General features: G+C 37.6%; 1 protein-coding gene across 1 annotated transcript in view; it reads right to left on the reverse strand.

The window, feature by feature from the left end:
- Positions 1 to 12,532, reverse strand: part of LOC120428969 (protein dachsous) — a 174,027-nt gene extending 161,495 nt beyond the window's left edge. Inside the window, exon 1 of the mRNA XM_052709121.1 lies at positions 10,792 to 12,532. The gene's annotated coding sequence lies outside the window, so the exon portion shown is untranslated. The remainder of the gene's footprint in view (positions 1 to 10,791) is intronic.
- Between the last annotated feature and the right edge of the window lie 6,362 nt (positions 12,533 to 18,894).

Below are 18,894 nucleotides of genomic sequence, written 5' to 3' on the forward strand. Positions count from 1 at the left end.
TCTATGAAATAAAAGAACAATAAAGATTTTTTCTCGATGCGCCCTTTTCAAACCCTCGTCCAGCTCGCCACAAAGCCTTTTCCGTTTGTATCGCGCACATTTTTGTTGCTGTTGTTGTTGCTGCTGCTGCTGCTGGTCCATTGCCTGGAGTGTGGAACCCTCTCTCGGACCGGCTGTTGAGACTCGTTGACTGGACTGGCTGGCCGTACTACTCCAATTCAGAGAGCTTCGTGCTCATTTCCATTTTTCTTCATTTCGATTTGCCGCGTGCTGGCTGCTGGCTGACTGATATGATACCAAACGAAACGAAACCAATCGAACTCGACTCTCTGGGCTGGTGGTGTGGACGTGGACCCATTCGCAGCAGCATCAACGGAAGTGGTGGATGGGACTGGGAGGAGAAGGGGGAGGTTTGAGGTCTGACTCGTCCGCCGCGATGGTCGGAATGCAACATGACAGATTTTTTCCCCCGCTCGTGAGGGCAATCTCTGAGCGCACATGTTTTGGGTTTGGATTGAATGCATTTCTTTGAGACTAAACTTAAGAAAGGTCGTATTAATACATGCCATCTTTTTTAAACATAACACTTTTCTTAAGAATTAGCATTTTGAGTCAGATGCCTCTCATCGCCTAAAATTTTTATTTCATTATGTATTAGTAACGAATCTATTATTCAATATGAAAATTTTAAAGCAATAAGAACATCAATATAACTTTTTGTTAGACTTTAAAGTGAGTCAATACTTAGTTTGTTTAATTATCAGTACCAAGATTGAATTATGCTAGGCTTTTTGAACAAAAAAAAAACTCGGAAATGAGAACTCCATGGTAGCTTGAAAAAAATGAAGTTTAACTAAAATCGTTTATTGTGTGCTATCTTGTGACACAATCAAAATCAAACCTTCCACTTTAACGACCCCCTGGTCTTTTGCAAGTTTTTGCTCGAACCTAGGAGTCCAAAGCTGGAATGGGGAGAGCACCCAAACCTTTTTCTATTTCAAGGAGCTTCCCACCCCAGGGTTTGAACTGACGACCTTTGGATTGCGAGTCCAACCGCCGCCAGCGAGTTTAAGGGGTTACATACATGTAAATCGTCAGAAATGTCAGATGTTGGTATGAGCACACATTTAAACTTTTTTTAAATCTTTTTGCAGGACATTAAAATATTCATTTTCATCTATTAACAAAATAAATATGAAGACATTTGGGTGTACCATTGCCGAGATATAGCTATTTTAAGTTAGCAGTTTCAAAAAACGGGTGCCACGATATCTCAACACTGCTTTGACCAAATTAGCTCAAAATTTTGGTGAAGACTCGTTTAACCAGTCCTGTGTGCATGACGGAGGCCGATTTTCAAAAACTTAGTTTAAAAAAAAGATAAAAATATTTTTATGTTTTTCATACAAAAAAATCGTCAGTTTTTGATTTTTGTATTTTTTTTAAAAAAAAGGAAAATTTCAAAATCAGGCTTCGTCATGCACACGGGATATGTCTTGGGAGTCTTCACCCCAAATTTCAGCCAATTTGGTCCATCCCATCTCGAGATATCGTGGCACCCGTAAATCAACTCGGTGTTTAGAGAAAAACGTTCACAAAGTTTGACAGTTCGCTTTGCGCATGGCAAAATTGAGAATTTAAATCGCCTCTTACTCAGTTCAGTCACGATATATCTTCATGAAACTTTCAGGATTGATTGAAAATCATCGTTTTAGTGAATTTAGTTAACTTTCTGTAATATGAAATTTTATGATTTTCTACATGTATGTAACCCCTTTATTTTTTCCTTATTTTTAGAATTTAAATAATTAAAATGCTTTGCTAAAACCCACATAAACTTAATACATTTTAAACATCAAACTTGCCAAAATATACATAGGTAAGCTAAAATGAGTAAATTTTGTTTTACTTTGAAGAAAAGGGACATTATCAATACAGTGGACTCTCGTTGTCGATATTGAAGGGACCATCGAGAGCGGAAGTTATCAAATTATAGAACGAAAAATCAAAGAAATCTATTTGAAGGGACTGCGAAATTTATTGACAGCTGGAGCAATATTGATATAGAGAAGATCGACAGCTAGAGAGTCGACAGTATTTATAAAAATTGGAAAATTTTATCATATTGCAAACGTTTAGGCTGTATCACATTGCAAGCAAATTTTTAAAGTTAATGGTTTGACAAAAAATATTTTTCTTTTCGAGTTGACTAACATCTACAAAAATCCAAATGTTGCGAATTTCACGTATTCCGTGAGAACAACCTAACCTCAATCCTCCCAAATTATTCATTAGAATCAGCAGAAAATCACCAACCAATCAGCCCATATGTTTGCCCAAAACATCCCTGCGCGCACAATTACAACTTGGGCTACCGTTTCTGGCTGCAATCATCATCTTCAGAAGCATGAGAGAGCATCAATTTCACCGTATTAATTCACGTTCATCAAGAATCAAAAACCACGAGTGAACTTTCAACAGAGCAACGTCTTCCAAATCTTCTAGCGTGGAGAGGTGAACCGGGACCTCCTTCGAAATTGTGGGATGCGCGCGCGAACCTGCTCTCTATAATCACCTGGAATTTCGACTGAGCCAATCAAAGGTCCAATTGAGAGAGGGAGCCCTCCCCCCTTGCGGTGAGGGAATCCCTGTGAATGATAGAATGGTGGCAAATGCCTAGTTCTACGAAGCGTATACTTAGAGGAATCTGGCGCAAGTTCATACCTTCGCGCTGAAACAAGAAGAAGGTATGCGCCGCCGCGCTCACATTGAGCTGAAATTAATGTTGACTTGTCTCCCGCGACGACGACCTCGAGGTCCCCGATGGTCCTCACCACCGAAGGTGTTATTTCGTCTACTGTGCGTTCATGAATCAACAAATGTAATGCACACACACATCGTTCAGACCCCTACACACACTCGTAAAAGCAATTCAAATGTGACGCCATCATGGGCGAAGAAGACGGTGTACTCCGAAAAAAAAACAGACAGAGGAAAAGTTTTACACCGGCGAAACCATGCCACAGGTAACCATTAGGGTGTCTGCTTATGACTCGGAGCGCAGCGAGAGAGAGACCCCCGGGGGAAGAGGACAACCGAGAGTTGATTTACAGATAAAAATGTAAAGCGAGCTTCGGAGCGAAGAAGGTTGAGGGCTCTCTAAGCAGGACTAAACTTTCGATGTTTCGGGAGGGTTGATTTGTTGGATGCTATTTCGGTCAACTTTTTTATCCCGAAGAATTTCAATTGTATTTTTTCCAATATTTAAGGCCGTTTTTTTGCCCCCTTATTATTCAGGCCAACTTTGAAGGGGGGGGGGCGACATAAACTTTGAAAAATATTTGCAAGGGCCTTATATGAATTTCAAAATAAAAAGTAAAATTTTCAGTTTGCGTCAAAAACTTGATAATTAATTTTGATTTAATGAAACATTACTTCAAAAGATTTGTTACAAGTTATTTGTACATATCAGGTATTTGAAAATCATCATTTTAAAGAGTCTATCAAGTCATTTAAAATATTCTCTATTTCTAACTTTTTGTGAAATTGTACTAACTGTATTGAAACATTTAATATCCACAATATTGATCAAACTTTTTTTACGTTTTTTTTAATAACTTGAAAAAATTCAAATGTTTCAGTTATATGGTTGAATTACACAAAAATTTCACGAACTTGAAAGTTGATTTCAAAGGTGTAAGGAAATGTTTATTTTTTAGAACTATTAATTTGACTTAGCCAGTAAAATCGAATGCATTTCTCTTTATAATTCGGTTCAAACTATTTGGATATTCGATCTATACGGCTGGTACTAATTTTATTTAAAATTTTTGTCCCTTCAAAGTTGACCCAAAAAATCATAAAGAAAAAAAATATCAAAAAAGTTCAAATTTTTAATGCAAATTTAAGTCTACCCGGGCAGACGGTAATAAAAAAATTCATGCCATTTCAATAACAAATTCTGTTAAAATAACAAAAAATTTTATGGAATATTCTTGCAAAATCCATTTTTGCATAAGAGCTTAATAACAGTTCATGTTATCATAACCAAATTTGTTATTGGTCTGATATTGGTTGAAAGTCAAAACAACTTGGGAATAACATTTTTTGTTATGGAAGAATAACTCCAACTGTTATTAGGATGATCGGATTAGTTGTTAAAATAACAAAAAATAATAACAAAGATTTGTACGAAAAATAACGCAAAATGTTGTTTGTCTGTTATTACAATAACAATCCAATAACAAAAAAATCATAACGGCGAATAACAAATCTTGTTATAAATAACATCAATTGTTATTGGCCTAGTATTTTCAAATAACAAAAAATGTTATTCCCACGTTATTTCCGTCTGCTCGGGTATTCAATTCAATGCAATACATACTGAATTCAATTGAAAATGCATTTCTCTGAGTCTAGTATTATGTTTGGCATGTTTGGGTTAGTTCAACAATCATTAGAATATTAGTGATTTTTCAGCGTACAAAACCGCAAAAGGTATTTTTTCACATTTTTTTTTAAACTTTACCTTTAAAATTTGGTTTTAAATCAATTACCATATAAAACAAGTCACATTTTGTGATATTAAAAGCAAAACCATACAAAAGAGGATAAACCATTTGAATTTACTTAAAAATAGAAACAAACTTTTAAAATAGTTTGAAAGGAACAACAATACAGTCATCCCTTATAATCGTAACAGTTTATATATTGCCCAATGTTTGAAAAGTCATAGAAAATCGATATTTTAATTTAAACTGATTCTTTTTTATCTTCATTTGACCGTTTTTTAATGATCTATCAAATTATGTATAGACCAACTGCAAATTTAAAACCTTTATTTCAAGTTTTTGAAGAAAAACATTGACTTTTGAAAACCACAAATTTGGAAAACTTTTTTCTTACAGATGTAAGCTAACTTTATTTCTTTCCAAAAGTGCGTAATTTCAACAAAATAATGACAAAAAAAATCAACCTCAAGGACACCTCCTGGTTCGATTCCTTAGGCAAAAATAAGCAACTGTGAAGAATTTTAGCAAAATCGGTTAAGATTTAGGGTCGCTATAGATCGCTAAAGTTGGTGAAAAAAATCTTTTCATACGAAAACGTCTTCTTTAAATCGATAATAACTCATCAGGATTTACTCGAATCATTTTGCGTTCTTCTACAAAGTTATTTGTCTTAAATTTTTACATAAGAATCCCACACATGACAATGATTCGACACATTTAACGCCATTTTTTGGTGGAACATTTTTGCAAATACAATCTTAATCCGATCCGATCATGATCCTTAAACCTTAACCGATTTGGCTCAAAATTAGCAAAGTTACTTATTTTTACCTACAGAATCAAGTCAGGGGGTATCTCTTATGATTTTCCAAAATAATAAATTTTTCTTGTCACCCTACATCCAAAGTTTTGAAAACATTTACCTTCAAACTTGAAAAATCGATTTTCTCTAAGAGTACTGAATGGTTGTTGTCACAAGGTAGCACACAACAGTCGAAATATAGACATAGTGTTCTACAAAACTATGATATTTAGGAAAAGTTTGAAGCGTTCAATATGAAACAAAAATGCACATTTCAACACGGATTGAAATTCTAAAAGCCAATGCATTAATTCTATGTTGTCAAATTTGGAAACGTTAACAGCAAAATAGAAAAAAAAATTCTGACGATTTTAGGAATTTCATGTTTACAAACTCGACAACAGGTAACAGATTCTCTACAGGACTTCTACCCGCGAACATTTCAGAAGAACGTTGTTTAAAATTGGGCCAAAATCTAGAAACGGATTTGAATTCATCAAGAAAAATCCTGCATAGGGCTCAGATACATGAAAAAACTAGTTTTATTAAATAACATACTACTTTTAAATGTTATCCAAGAGTCAAGGTTCACAACGTTTCCCACGTGCACCCAAGCAAAATAACGCGTAGTGACTTCAACGCCAGCGGGCGACGAACCTGCCACAAAGTAGGCCTCTAAATCTGTATTTTTACGCCACACACCACACCCCGCTGCCGCCGAGACTGACTGGCTGTCGCTAATCCAGGATAATAGTTCATAAGTATTTTGCCAAAGCCTACCAAGTCCAGAGCCTACTTGGATTGCGCGCGCCCCCCGAAGTTGTGTACTTTTCAGCCACTGGAGGCTGTGCGGCTCTTACAATGTATTCACACACCACACTCTCGCTCACGTGGTAGTTGTTGGTCTCGCGCTTGCGCGCACTGTTATTATTACTATTATTGCCAAATAGCTCGAGGGGGCCACCTCACGTGTGTGTGTCGGTATGTTCACCAACCAGCCAGTGAATGAGAGTAAGTGTGCTAAAGAGTTGTGTTTCTTTTGCTCGACACAACATGGGATGTTGCTGGTGATGAACCTGTTCCGACTTGCGGAAAACATGCAGAGCAGAGCAGAGGTTGGCTCTCTATAGGGTAAGTCACCTACTTGTTGGACATGGCGAGCAAGACACGCAACAGACGGTCTGTATTTTAAGGCGAAACTCGGTCAAATCTTTGGTCGATTTTCATGATTTTGGACACTTTTAAAACTAGCAGATTCTAAAGTATGGAAATCTTCACCAGCTTCGCTAGTAGTTTTTGCGCTCAACACTTGAATCTCTAGCTCGTACTTGAGCACGTACCCACCAACGTGTAGTTTCCTTACAAAGCCGTCTGTTTAATGAGTGCCACATTTTTTTCGCCGTCGTCCCTCGACAGGATTTGCAGCCAAACTGTGGCCTAGCTACACAAATTAAAATAATCGTAAATTTTACGATAGCGTTGAGTTGACCGCGTAAGGTGGCTAGTTTCGTTGACTTGCACCTTAAACCAACCCCCGGCTGTATAGTAAAGTTGCACTGATCTGGTTTTGCTCGATTTTTTGTTGTTGGCTGAGCGCACATCGATTTGACAACATAGTTGGCGTTGTTGTTGTTGCGGTCTGAAACCCAATCCAGCGAGGTGGCCTTTTTGCTTGCCCTCCGGAGCAAACCTGCTGCACTAAGCTACAGGCACCCCGCACGCGGGGTTAGGACTTTGACTTTATTATGGTCGCCTAATTGATTTTATACTGTTTCGCTCTATAAGAATAAATTTTTATATGAGTTATACGACCCCCTGCTCGCACTGCATTGAGGCGGCTTCGAGATTCGAGCTTAATTGTGGGGATCGAGCTCCCATCATTGTCGAGGCAGGTTCGGGCAGGAGGACCATCAAAAGGTCTAGAAGGAACAATTACGCGGGGTTCAATTTATAGTGTTGTTGAGTTTTGGGATTGTGTTTTTTTCGAGGTGTACTAAAAGTGGTCCAAAAGTTTGCACCCTTAATTGCACAATATAAAGGTAGAGCTGCTGACAATGGTGGTGAGGATCAAGCCAGCAACAACCATAAAAGAGGTTTTTTTTCCTTTAGTTGAAGGAAGAACACTTAAAGATGGGTTCATTACAGCAGTGGAAGCTTGATTGTAGCGCCAACTGTTTGGTATGAAACTTGAGTGTAATTATGCTATTCACGTGAACAATCATAATAAAGTCTGTGCTATAGTTCAATCTTGAATGGAAGAGTGATTGCTAGTGATTGTGACCCTTTGGAAATTACACAAACTACCAAAACTAAAGATAGTCCAAAAAGTACCTCTATCTCGGTGGTTTTCGGCTCTTTTTTCTGTGTTTTGTACAGATCGTTAGATGATCCTTAAATTTAGCAGGATTTGTCATAAACAATCCTCTAATTAATCGAATCATCTTTTTTTTCACCAAAAAAACAATTAATTTCCCCCTTTTTCAAATCAAGTGATGAACCTATCTTTGAATTCTATTCTAAACTAGCAATAAAAGTGATGAATGTGTTGAAAAATAATGACGAAAATCTTTCTGCGAACTGGAACGAAACTGCGACTGGAAATGTAAATAAACAACTGCTGGTTGCCTAGTTTTTCGAATCATTGTTGTCAAAAGTGCGAGAGAAAAGTGCGGGCCAAATCCAAGTTGGCAAGTTGCAAGGATCAATAATTTAATCAATAAAATTTCCATGACACATTCCGGCGTTGCGACGTCACGAAATTTTACACTTTTTTCGAAAAAATGTATCGTGTGATATCAAAACCTGTCCCGAACTTATATATTATTACAGATTCGGATTGAATTGAATTTTCTACAAGTAGTGACTATGCAAAATTAATGTTTAGTCGAACTTTTCATTTGCTGCATCGATCACTCTGTGACGTTGCAACGGAGTGAAAAATTTCGAAATTTCGAACCTTTTTGGTTTCATACAAATTTACAAATAACATGTTTTAGTTATTATAAACACTTCTAATTTGTAATCCAGCTGCGAATGATGATTGGACCAATAAAACTACAAATAAATAATTAAAATATAAAACCCATCAGCCATAACTTGATGTTTTTGTCGCTGGAGAATGTGTCCCATAAATATATATTTTATTTCCTCAAGCACCAAAATATTATATTTTGAATGAAAAAAGCTTAGTTTTCCAGTTAAATAAACTTTTAATTCAAATCGATTTAATTCTTAGTAAAAATCACTAAGAAACCTTGCAGTGAAAACAAGTGCTGAGCTGAAAAGTTCAACATTTCAGCACTCATTATAATGCTGAAAAGAATAACTTTTCAGTTCTTGTATCGAAAAGTATTGCTTTTCGGTTTTGTTATTTTTGTTAAAGACAAGTAGGTCGTTTCGTCATTCGAAAATGACAGAAAGAGTCAAAAGTTTCACGACGGAACTGCAAAATAGTATTTATGCAACAAGTTTCAAAAAAATAAAATTAAAATTTACAACGAGTTGAGTAAATTTTTTGCAATTTTGGAGTCTTTTAATTGGATTTTTCAGTGCCACACTCAAAAACAGTATCGAAAGAAATAACTTTTCGAGACAAGTGTGGAAAAGTAGAGCTTTTCAGCGCTAAAATGGATGCTTAAAATTTCTTTTCAACACTGTAAATTTTGGCGATGGAAAAGGCCGTTTCGTCATTCGATAATGACAGGACATGTGAGCAGTTTCGAAAAAAATGCAGCAAACGATATTTGAATAGGATTTTCCTTTATGACACATGTGTGGAAAGCGAACATTGAAGCACTCATATTAGTGCTAAAATTAACTTTTTGCAATTCCGTCGTGAAACTACTTACTTTTCCTGTCATTCTTGAACGACGAAATAGCCTACTTTTCTGTACCAAAAATAACAGAATCGAATAGCAACACTTTTCAAAATAAATGCTAAAAAAATTCTACTTTTCAGCCCTGAAATGGGTGCTGAAAAGTTGAACTTTTCAGCACTTGTTTCGAAAAGTAACACTTTTCAAAAAAAATTGATTTAAACGATTTATTGACAAAATACATGAAAATTCGACTTAAAATTTCAGTCAATGGGTGTTTTTCGAAATTGCAAAAAATGTTGTATGGAACTCGTTGCAAAACTTGATTTTTTCAGCACTCGTCGTATTTATCCAACTCGGTGAACCTCGTAGGATAAATGTAAGACTCGTGCTGAAAAAATCCTCTTTTTGCAACTTGTTGCATTAACTACTATTATCGCATTGTTATTTTGGGTGCTTGAGTAAATTTTAAGGACGGCATAAAAAGTATATTTTTAAATATATTTTGAACAATTTAACGCCTCGTTTTCAATTTTTTTTGTAGATTAGGCTTCATATTTTGCTTAAAAATTAACAATCAAGATCGCTGGCGAATTTGATTATCATGTTGTTATTCCTTATTCATGCTATTCATTATAGTGGGTAAAAATTTCAGCTAAATTCAAACTCATTAATTTTATAGGCATCTGTTTAAAATTTAAATAAACATTCTCTTTGAATATCTCAAACAATAATTTAAATAATAACTCATCAATGCTGATTCTTAATTCCTCCAAATTATTTAAAAAAAATTAAAACGTTTTATACTAAAGTGAATTCAAGTAAAACATATTTCCCTGTGATCCCCAATCTATTTGCTAAATTTTAATTATTCCCAAATTGACATAATTTTGAACGTAAATCGAAAGATGGTATTTTTTAAATTTTTGGACTTGTTCTGAAATGATTGTTCTGTAAAATATACTAAAGCAGATACAAACAAAACAATAAAAAAATGTAAAACTAAACTTATGTTTCAAAATTCACTAGTTTTGTCTTTAATAATACTTTATTTTTTCCTAATACTAATAAAATATTGGAAAAGTTTAAGCTGAGTTATCTTCTTAAATGCAAAAAATAGCACAATTGACGCAATATTCTTGAAAAGCTGTAATTGCTAAACGAGAAGAATCTCGCTGATTGCTTTTTTCAAGAGTTAAATATTATAAGGTGACTTTTTGACCAATGTTTTCGACAAGTTTCGACAGTTGATTAAAAGAATCTAGCACAAATTGGAAACAGAAGACGAGCAAAATTTGAAACTGAGTATTTTGTATTTTGGAAACATGTTACGCTGTAAGGCATTAAAGACTCCAAAACAAAAGGAAACGTTGCACAAAGTCGAAAATTATGCTTGCCAAAAAGCTCACTTTCAAAACCACATAAACCTTAAACCAATTACCGCCCAAAAAAGGACGGTATCCCAAACCAATAAAAAGTCCTTTCATTTCGCAATAAATACGCTCTGACATGACTCCTTCAAAATTCTTCATTCAACAGGTTCGTCACTTGCCGCGCTCAAGTCCCTTTCCGTGGAAATCTTTACAATCCCTGCATTTTAAAGCCCCTGCGCCTTCCAATTACCCTCCCGGCACACTTGCTAGGAAAATCTGTCGATAATTACCTTCTTTTACAGCGCTCTTTCTCTCTGCGAGAAGAGGCGTATAATCCCTTAATCCCGCTCAATTTTGCGCGCTGAGCTGCGCCGGCCTTTTGTTCTCGAGCTCTGCTCGAGCTCTCCGGTCGTTCGGTGTTGCACTTTCTTCCTTTTCTCCGCTCTTTTGTGTGTGCCCTTTTCTATTGCTTCGTTTTCTTCTTTCGACTTTTGCTGCCTCTCCTTCTTTTTTTCTTTCTAGTATTGCGCTCGATCTGGGTTGCCTTGACTTTTTCTCTCCGTTGAAATCTTCACTTCCTTATTATCTTCTTTTGCCTACTTTGACTGGTGGGGTTTCGTTTGTGTATCGAAACAAATCAACACTTCATCATAGCTGGCCGAAGGGACCATCCAAACAAACTGGCACGGCTACTTTTTTTTTCTTCTCTCCATTAGCTCACCACACAAACACACAAACTTTCTTCCGCAGAAACTCCACCGAAAATTGACTTCAGTTTCGCGGTGCGGTCACAAAACCTTCCTCTTTTTTGCTTTTTTTTCTTTTTGCTCGCGCAAAACTCTTTCAGCTTTTCCACTCGCGCGAAGCTGAGTGCGAGGAGGAATACTAAAAATAAATTTAATCTCACTTTGTTTTAATCATATACGCAAAATCAAAATGTATCCGAAAAATTTTGTGATTAAAATTCTTATTTGCAGCTACAAAAATTTCCTTTTAAAAAATTCTTTCTCGTACTTTTTTCTTCTGCGCTCTTCACGCGAGCGCTTTCTTCCGCAGCCTCCTGCGATCGCTCGCTCTCCGCTCGCTGTTTCTTCTCTTCACCTTGCGCGAGCCCCTCGCTCCTCACGCTTTGCTCCTCTCGCCGCACCGCTCTTCAGGCCTTTTGGCTTTATTTTATTATAAAAATATTTTTGTATTTCACTTTGTATTACATCCACACACTCTGGGCTCGCTGCTGCTTTGCTGCGCGCACTCTTTCTTGCTCTCTTCCCTCCCGTGTATTCGTCGCCGCACAGGTCTCTTCGCGCGCGGCTCCTTCGGCTCTTCGTGTCTCGCTCACTCGCGAGCGCTCGCACCCGTTCGCTCCACCGCGAGCGTAAAACAATATAATGAGATATTTCTCATGAAAGCGGGCAAAAAATAACCATCCTTGCCAGAGGATTCGATTGATGGCCGAGGGATTGGGGAGCTGCCAGCTTCCCGCGAGGAACACACTTTCCGCGAGCACACGTTTGTAATTGTAAATGAAAATAAATAAATTTCTTTCTACGTGTGTCGAGCTGTTCACCGCACTACTCTTCAGAGCGTTTTTTGAGCAAACATTCAACTTTTCGCTGCTTTTGGCGACGACTTTGCACTGTGCCGCTCGTTCCAAAGTTATGAGCTGCTCACTCGGCCTACTGCGATCGCGCTCGATCTCAACTCCTCCAAATTCCTCGCGATCAGTATTAATTAGTAGCGCTGAGGATCTCCTTAAAGTCCAAACACACAATCACACGCGTACAGATGTCACGTTTTCCCGAAAGTGTCCACACAATATTTAGTTTCCACTCTTCACGGACTCAGTCTCTTGAGATACGGGGACATAAAACGCGAACGGCACGGAACGGACACACAGCGGCACTTCAGCACTTGAGCTCGGCGTTTAAAGAACTAAACCCAAGGTGGAGGAAAATATTTCTCCAAACACTCTCGCGAGAAACTCCGGAAAACTCCGCGCAGATCGTACAAATACCTGCTCAACGAGAGCTGAACGTGTGCGTGCGATCCAAGTTACCTGCGGTTCGGCCTAAGCCACTTGCGCAAAAGGAACACGACAACGGCCTGGGTATAGAAGACCAGGAGAATAACACAGAGAAGTGATCGTGCAGGTAGACTCGAAGATCTTGGTGGGTTGGGAACTTGGGACCGAAGGAATTCTTCAGGTCTCGTGTGTACGATCGGTGTTGGTGTGTGCGAACGGGTTGTTGTACAACGCAGCAGCAGAGATGAAGAGGTGGTGTTTTGGAATACGAGCGGAGTTGGGTACCTGAACGAAACTTCTTCTCTCGTATGAATGATCAACCCCGGTGGAGTGGTGTTGGTGGCTGTGATGAGATGAATGTAATATTCATGATCGAAAAAAACACACGATGCTTGGGAAGTGGGATTAATCCTCCTTGAAGGACTCATTAAACAACATCCAAAGAATTTTTGGAGTTGAGAAGAGGGTTTTCCGCCGTAGCAAGTAAGGGGTCATTGGATTTTGATCCCATACTATCTTGTCGATACAAAGAGAAGTCCTGGGCTTCCAAGGACTCTCTGGAGTTAAGACCTGTGGGTCTACCAAGCATGAGGTAGTCAAATTTCGACTACGATCCGTATAGCTTCAGTAAGTATGGTTGACTACTGCGTTGATTTATTGGGAAGTCCTGGCCCATTCAAGGACTACAAGAACTTTATCTATGGACAGCCTTAAAACTTGTATGAGGACTTGAACACATATCCTTTTCCCCGTAAGAATCGCCAACCTCTGAGGAAAAAAAAACAAAAAAAGGTGAACCTCTGCGCCGAGCGAGTGTCCGAAAGGCCGCGCAGAGGAAAAAAAATGCTTCAAATCAACTTGTTATTAAAGCAATTTTCTACCGTGTGCTTTCCATCCACTTTTTCAAGCCTCACGACACGTTGGTGTTGGTGCTGTTGTGCGCCCACCTTAACCGACGGCAGTATTGGTGGTGGAGTCATGGCCTGCTCGATCATCTTGGGCCCAGGAGTTTCATCTCTTGCCGAGTTGGTCGCTCAAGTCGTTCAAGTCACTGCCAACTTGGATGCTCGACTGCTTGGTTGGTAGTGGTGTGTGTGTGTGTGTGTGTGTGTGGATCCGAAACCCTTTGGCCTGGCGAGAGAACACTGAAATGCGGTCATTACTTTGACTTTAATGCTTTCGTATACGTATACACGAGAGGCTGCTCTTTTTTGCCTCTCAATTCTGCGATCTCGCGACGGCGCGCAACTCGAAACCACCAGCGCTCGGAGTTCGGCGAGGTCCAACCAGTTCGCTTGCTCGCTGTGTTGGTACCTTAAGTATAGGTTACAGAGTACGGTTTTTCGTGGCAACGTCGTCGATCGTTTTGGACGACGATCTGCGGGGCCTGCCAGGATGGTGTGAGTGCTGGACTTCTGCGAGGTTGGCTTGATGCTGTTGGGAGCCGATCAGGGGCGGCTGGGAATTATTCTAAATGTTTTAACAGTTCGGAGCTTGTGAGACGATCCATATTAAATAATTGATTTTTGGATTTTACTTTGTTTCTTTAGTATTTTTTATGAGTAGTGTACATCATAAATATCCTAATATTCAATATACTCAATAATCACAACAAGCCCAAATGATCATAAAGCCTGATACGCAGTTTACAACAAATTTCTTGACTATTGGAACAGCTTTGAGGAGCTCAATGCTTACAAAGCTTAGCAGCTTATTTCCTCTCTTTTAACATCAAATTTGTCACGGTCATTTTGTCCGCCATCTTGGATTTAAAATTTCTAAATCAAATTTACACATTTTTTTATCAATAAAATCAAAAAAAATAATTGGAAATTTATGTTAAATTTGTTGAGATTCATGTAAAATGAAGTTCTCTTTTTTAATAATCATTTTAATTATTTTTGAATTCATATAAATTTTAATAAATTTTCTATGTGCAAATGCATGCAAATGATTGCAAATTAACCGTACGATTTTTCATAGAAATGTGGAAATTCTGGCTATTTATTTAAATTTTTGTATTTTTTATTTCTTTCTCTTTTTTGTATCACGCAAAGATCACTCATAAGGTCCGGGACATTTTTGCTAAAGTCGATTCACCCAATGGACATTTTCGCCGAATGGGACGTTTTGCTGACGGTCGTTTCGCAGAACGAAAAAATGACTAAAAAGTGAGTTTTTACATTAGTTTTGCCTTCCTCACCTCAATAAGGAAAGGCTATAAAATCACTCGAAAAATGAACTTCTTCATTTGACCTCGTAGACCCACCTTCACGTATAGCTATCGACTCAGAATCAAATGCTGAACAAATGTCTGTGCGTGTGTCTGGATGTGAGTCCGTGCACCGAAAAATATGCACACGATTATCTCCGGACTGGCTGGACCTTTTTGGACCATTTTGATCTCATTCGATCCTTCTTGGGGTCCCACAAGACCCTAGTTAATATTATGAAGTTTAGTAAAGTACTTCAAAAGTTATGCTTAAAAAACGATTTGGCTACGGTTTGAAATATTGTATAAAGGGTGGTTTTTGTAAGAAAACCCGTCATGCTATATATTGTTAGAAAGGTATTTGAAAACCCTTTCCAACGCGTTCAAAAGATGGAAGATCTGACAACCCCATCAAAAGTTATGAACACTTAAGTGTTATTTATACACTTTTTTGAGGCCGGATCTCAAATATTTTGATGAAAAAGTTGTCCGGATCTATCATGCGACCCATCGTTGGATAGGTAATCAAAAGACCTTTCCAACAAGCCCAAAAGATTGAAGATCTGACAACCCTATCAAAAGTTATAAGTACTTTAGTGTTTTTGATAAACTTTTTTGAGTCCGGATCTCAGATATTTTGATAAAAATATGCGAGGAAGGCACAAACCACCTAAAGGTGGATTAAGTTACGTTTTTTTATTCAAACTGGACTAGTATTCTGGATTGTTAAAAAGATGGTTTTTTTATTTCTGGAAGCTTTTGCATTTTTCCCTACATGATCAGCTCTTTAAAAATAAATTGCTTCAAAAAAATTTTAGTGTTTTAACTATTTCAAAAACTACGAGTTCTTTGAACGGTTTTAAAGATGATTTTATTCATTTCTGGAAACTTTTGTTTTCTTTTCAACATTACCAATTCTTTGAAAATGAATTGGTTTATCAAAAAAAAATGTACTTTTTACATTCTTTCAAATATAACCTGTTCTTTGAACAATTTAAAAGATGATTTTATTCATTTCAAGAAGTTTTTGCATTATTTTCAAAACAAGTTCTTTGAAAATCATTCGCTTGTAAAATTATTTGGTTTTTGAAAACTGTTCAAACATTTTCAAGTTTATTAAAGATAAATTGTTTTTGAAAAAAGTATTTCTATGAGTATTATATTCTTTCAAACATGAGTCAGGTTAAGAAAATCAACTGTAAAAAAATCATTTTGAATTTTTAGTGTTTTTGCATTTTTGTGCCATAAGTAGTTCCATACAAAATCATCAGCTCAATAACATCTTTGTAATATTTTTTTGAGTATTTGCATACTATAAAACATGAGCAGTTCTTCAAAAATATTTTAAAACATTATTTATCTTATTTTTCATATTTTTAAGAATTTGAAAACGCAGTTTCTACATTCAAATTATCCATAAATTCAGTAATATTTTCATGTATTTCATTGGGGTTTTGAATTTTATAAAAAAAACTAACTTAATCCACCTATGTGGTTGATGCCTTCCTCACTTTTTACCAACAATGGGTAATATGAGTGGTTTGGACACATATTTCAACTATTTTTTTGAATCCAGAAAAAAACGCACACACATATAACTTAAAAAATCATAACTCGAGACAAGGTTGCCAGATCTTCAATGTTTTGGACTCATTGGAAAGGTTTTTCGATTACCTAACCAACGATGGGTTGGATGATGGATCCGGACATAGTTTACATACATTTAAATGAGGAGCCGGCTTCAAAAAAGTGCATCAATATCACTAAAGTGGCCATATCTCGAGACAGGGTTGCCAGATCTTCAATGTTTTGGACTCGTTGGAAAGGTTTTTCGATAACCTAACCAACGATGGGTCGGATGGTGGATCCAGACATAGTTTACATACATTTAAGTGAGATCCGGCTTCCAAAAAGTACATAAATATTGCTTAAGTGGCCATATCTCGAGACAGGGTTGCCAGATCTTCAGTGTTTCTGATTCGTTGGAAAGGTTTTTCGATCACCTAACCAACGATGGGTCGGATGATGGATCCGGACATAGTTTACATACATTTAAATGAGATCCGGCTTCAAAAAAGTGCATCAATATCACTTAAGTGGCCATATCTCGAGACAGGGTTGCCAGATCTTCAATGTTTTGGACTCGTTGGAAAGGTTTTTCGATTACCTAACCAACGATGGGTCGGATGGTGGATCCGGACATAGTTTACATACATTTAAGTGGGATCCGGCTTCAAAAAAGTGCATCAATATCACTTAAGAGGACATATCTCGAGACAGGGTTGCCAGATCTTCAATGTTTTGGACTCGTTGGAAAAAGTTTTTGATTACCTAACCAAGGATGGGTCGGATGGTGGATCCGGACATAGTTTACATACATTTAAGTGAGATCCGGCTTCCAAAAAGTACATAAATATTGCTTAAGTGGCCATATCTCGAGACATGGTTGCCAGATCTTCAGTGTTTTGGATTCGTTGGAAAGGTTTTTCGATTACCTAACCAACGATGGGTCGGATGATGGATCCGGACATAGTTTACATACATTTAAATGAGATCCGGCTTCAAAAAAGTGCATCAATATCACTTAAGTGGCCATATCTCGAGACAGGGTTGCCAGATCTTCAATGTTTTGGACTCGTTGGAAAGGTTTTTCGATTACCTAACCAACGATGGGTCGGATGATGGATCCGGACATAGTTTACATACATTTAAATGAGATCCGGCTTCAAAAAAGTGCATCAATATCACTTAAGTGGCCATATCTCGAGACAGGGTTGCCAGATCTTCAATGTTTTGGACTCGTTGGAAAGGTTTTTCGATAACCTAACCAACGATGGGTCGGATGGTGGATCCGGACATAGTTTACATACATTTAAGTGAGATCCGGCTTCCAAAAAGTACATAAATATTGCTTAAGTGGCCATATCTCGAGACATGGTTGCCAGATCTTCAGTGTTTTGGATTCGTTGGAAAGGTTTTTCGATTACCTAACCAACGATGGGTCGGATGATGGATCCGGACATAGTTTACATACATTTAAATGAGATCCGGCTTCAAAAAAGTGCATCAATATCACTTAAGTGGCCATATCTCGAGACAGGGTTGCCAGATCTTCAATGTTTTGGACTCGTTGGAAAGGTTTTTCGATTACCTAACCAACGATGGGTCGGATGGTGGATCCGGACATAGTTTACATACATTTAAGTGGGATCCGGCTTCAAAAAAGTGCATCAATATCACTTAAGAGGACATATCTCGAGACAGGGTTGCCAGATCTTCAATGTTTTGGACTCGTTGGAAAAAGTTTTTGATTACCTAACCAAGGATGGGTCGGATGGTGGATCCGGACATAGTTTACATACATTTAAGTGAGATCCGGCTTCCAAAAAGTACATAAATATTGCTTAAGTGGCCATATCTCGAGACATGGTTGCCAGATCTTCAGTGTTTTGGATTCGTTGGAAAGGTTTTTCGATTACCTAACCAAAGATGGGTCGGATGATGGATCCGGACATAGTTTACATACATTTAAATGAGATCCGGCTTCAAAAAAGTGCATCAATATCACTTAAGTGGCCATATCTCGAGACAGGGTTGCCAGATCTTCAATGTTTTGGACTCGTTGGAAAGGTTTTTCGATAACCTAACCAACGATGGGTCGGATGGTGGATCCGGACATAGTTTACATACATTTAAGTGGGATCCGGCTTCAAAAAAGTGCATCAATATCACTTAAGAGGACATATCTCGAGACAGGGTTGCCAGATCTTCAATGTTTTGGACTCGTTGGAAAGGTCTCTCGATTACCTAACCAACGATGGGTCGGATGATGGATCCAGACTTCGTTTACATACATTTAAGTGAGATTCGGCTTCAAAAAAGTACATAAATATCACTTAAGTGGTCGTAACTCGAGACAGGGTTGCCAGATCTTCAATGTGTTGGACTCGTTGGAAAGGTCTTTTGATTACCTAACCAACGATGGGTTGGATGATAGATTTGAACATAGTTTTCATGCATATAAGTGAGATCCGGATAAATGTGAAAACACATTTTTATATATAACTTTTGAACTACTTATCAAAACTTCAAACAATTCAATAGCGATGTATGGGACCCTAAACCAAGTCGAATGCAACCGGTTTGATCAAAATCGGT

Source organism: Culex pipiens, chromosome 2 (genome assembly GCF_016801865.2).
Source record: "Culex pipiens pallens isolate TS chromosome 2, TS_CPP_V2, whole genome shotgun sequence".
In the NCBI taxonomy this organism is placed as follows: Eukaryota; Metazoa; Arthropoda; class Insecta; order Diptera; family Culicidae; genus Culex; species Culex pipiens.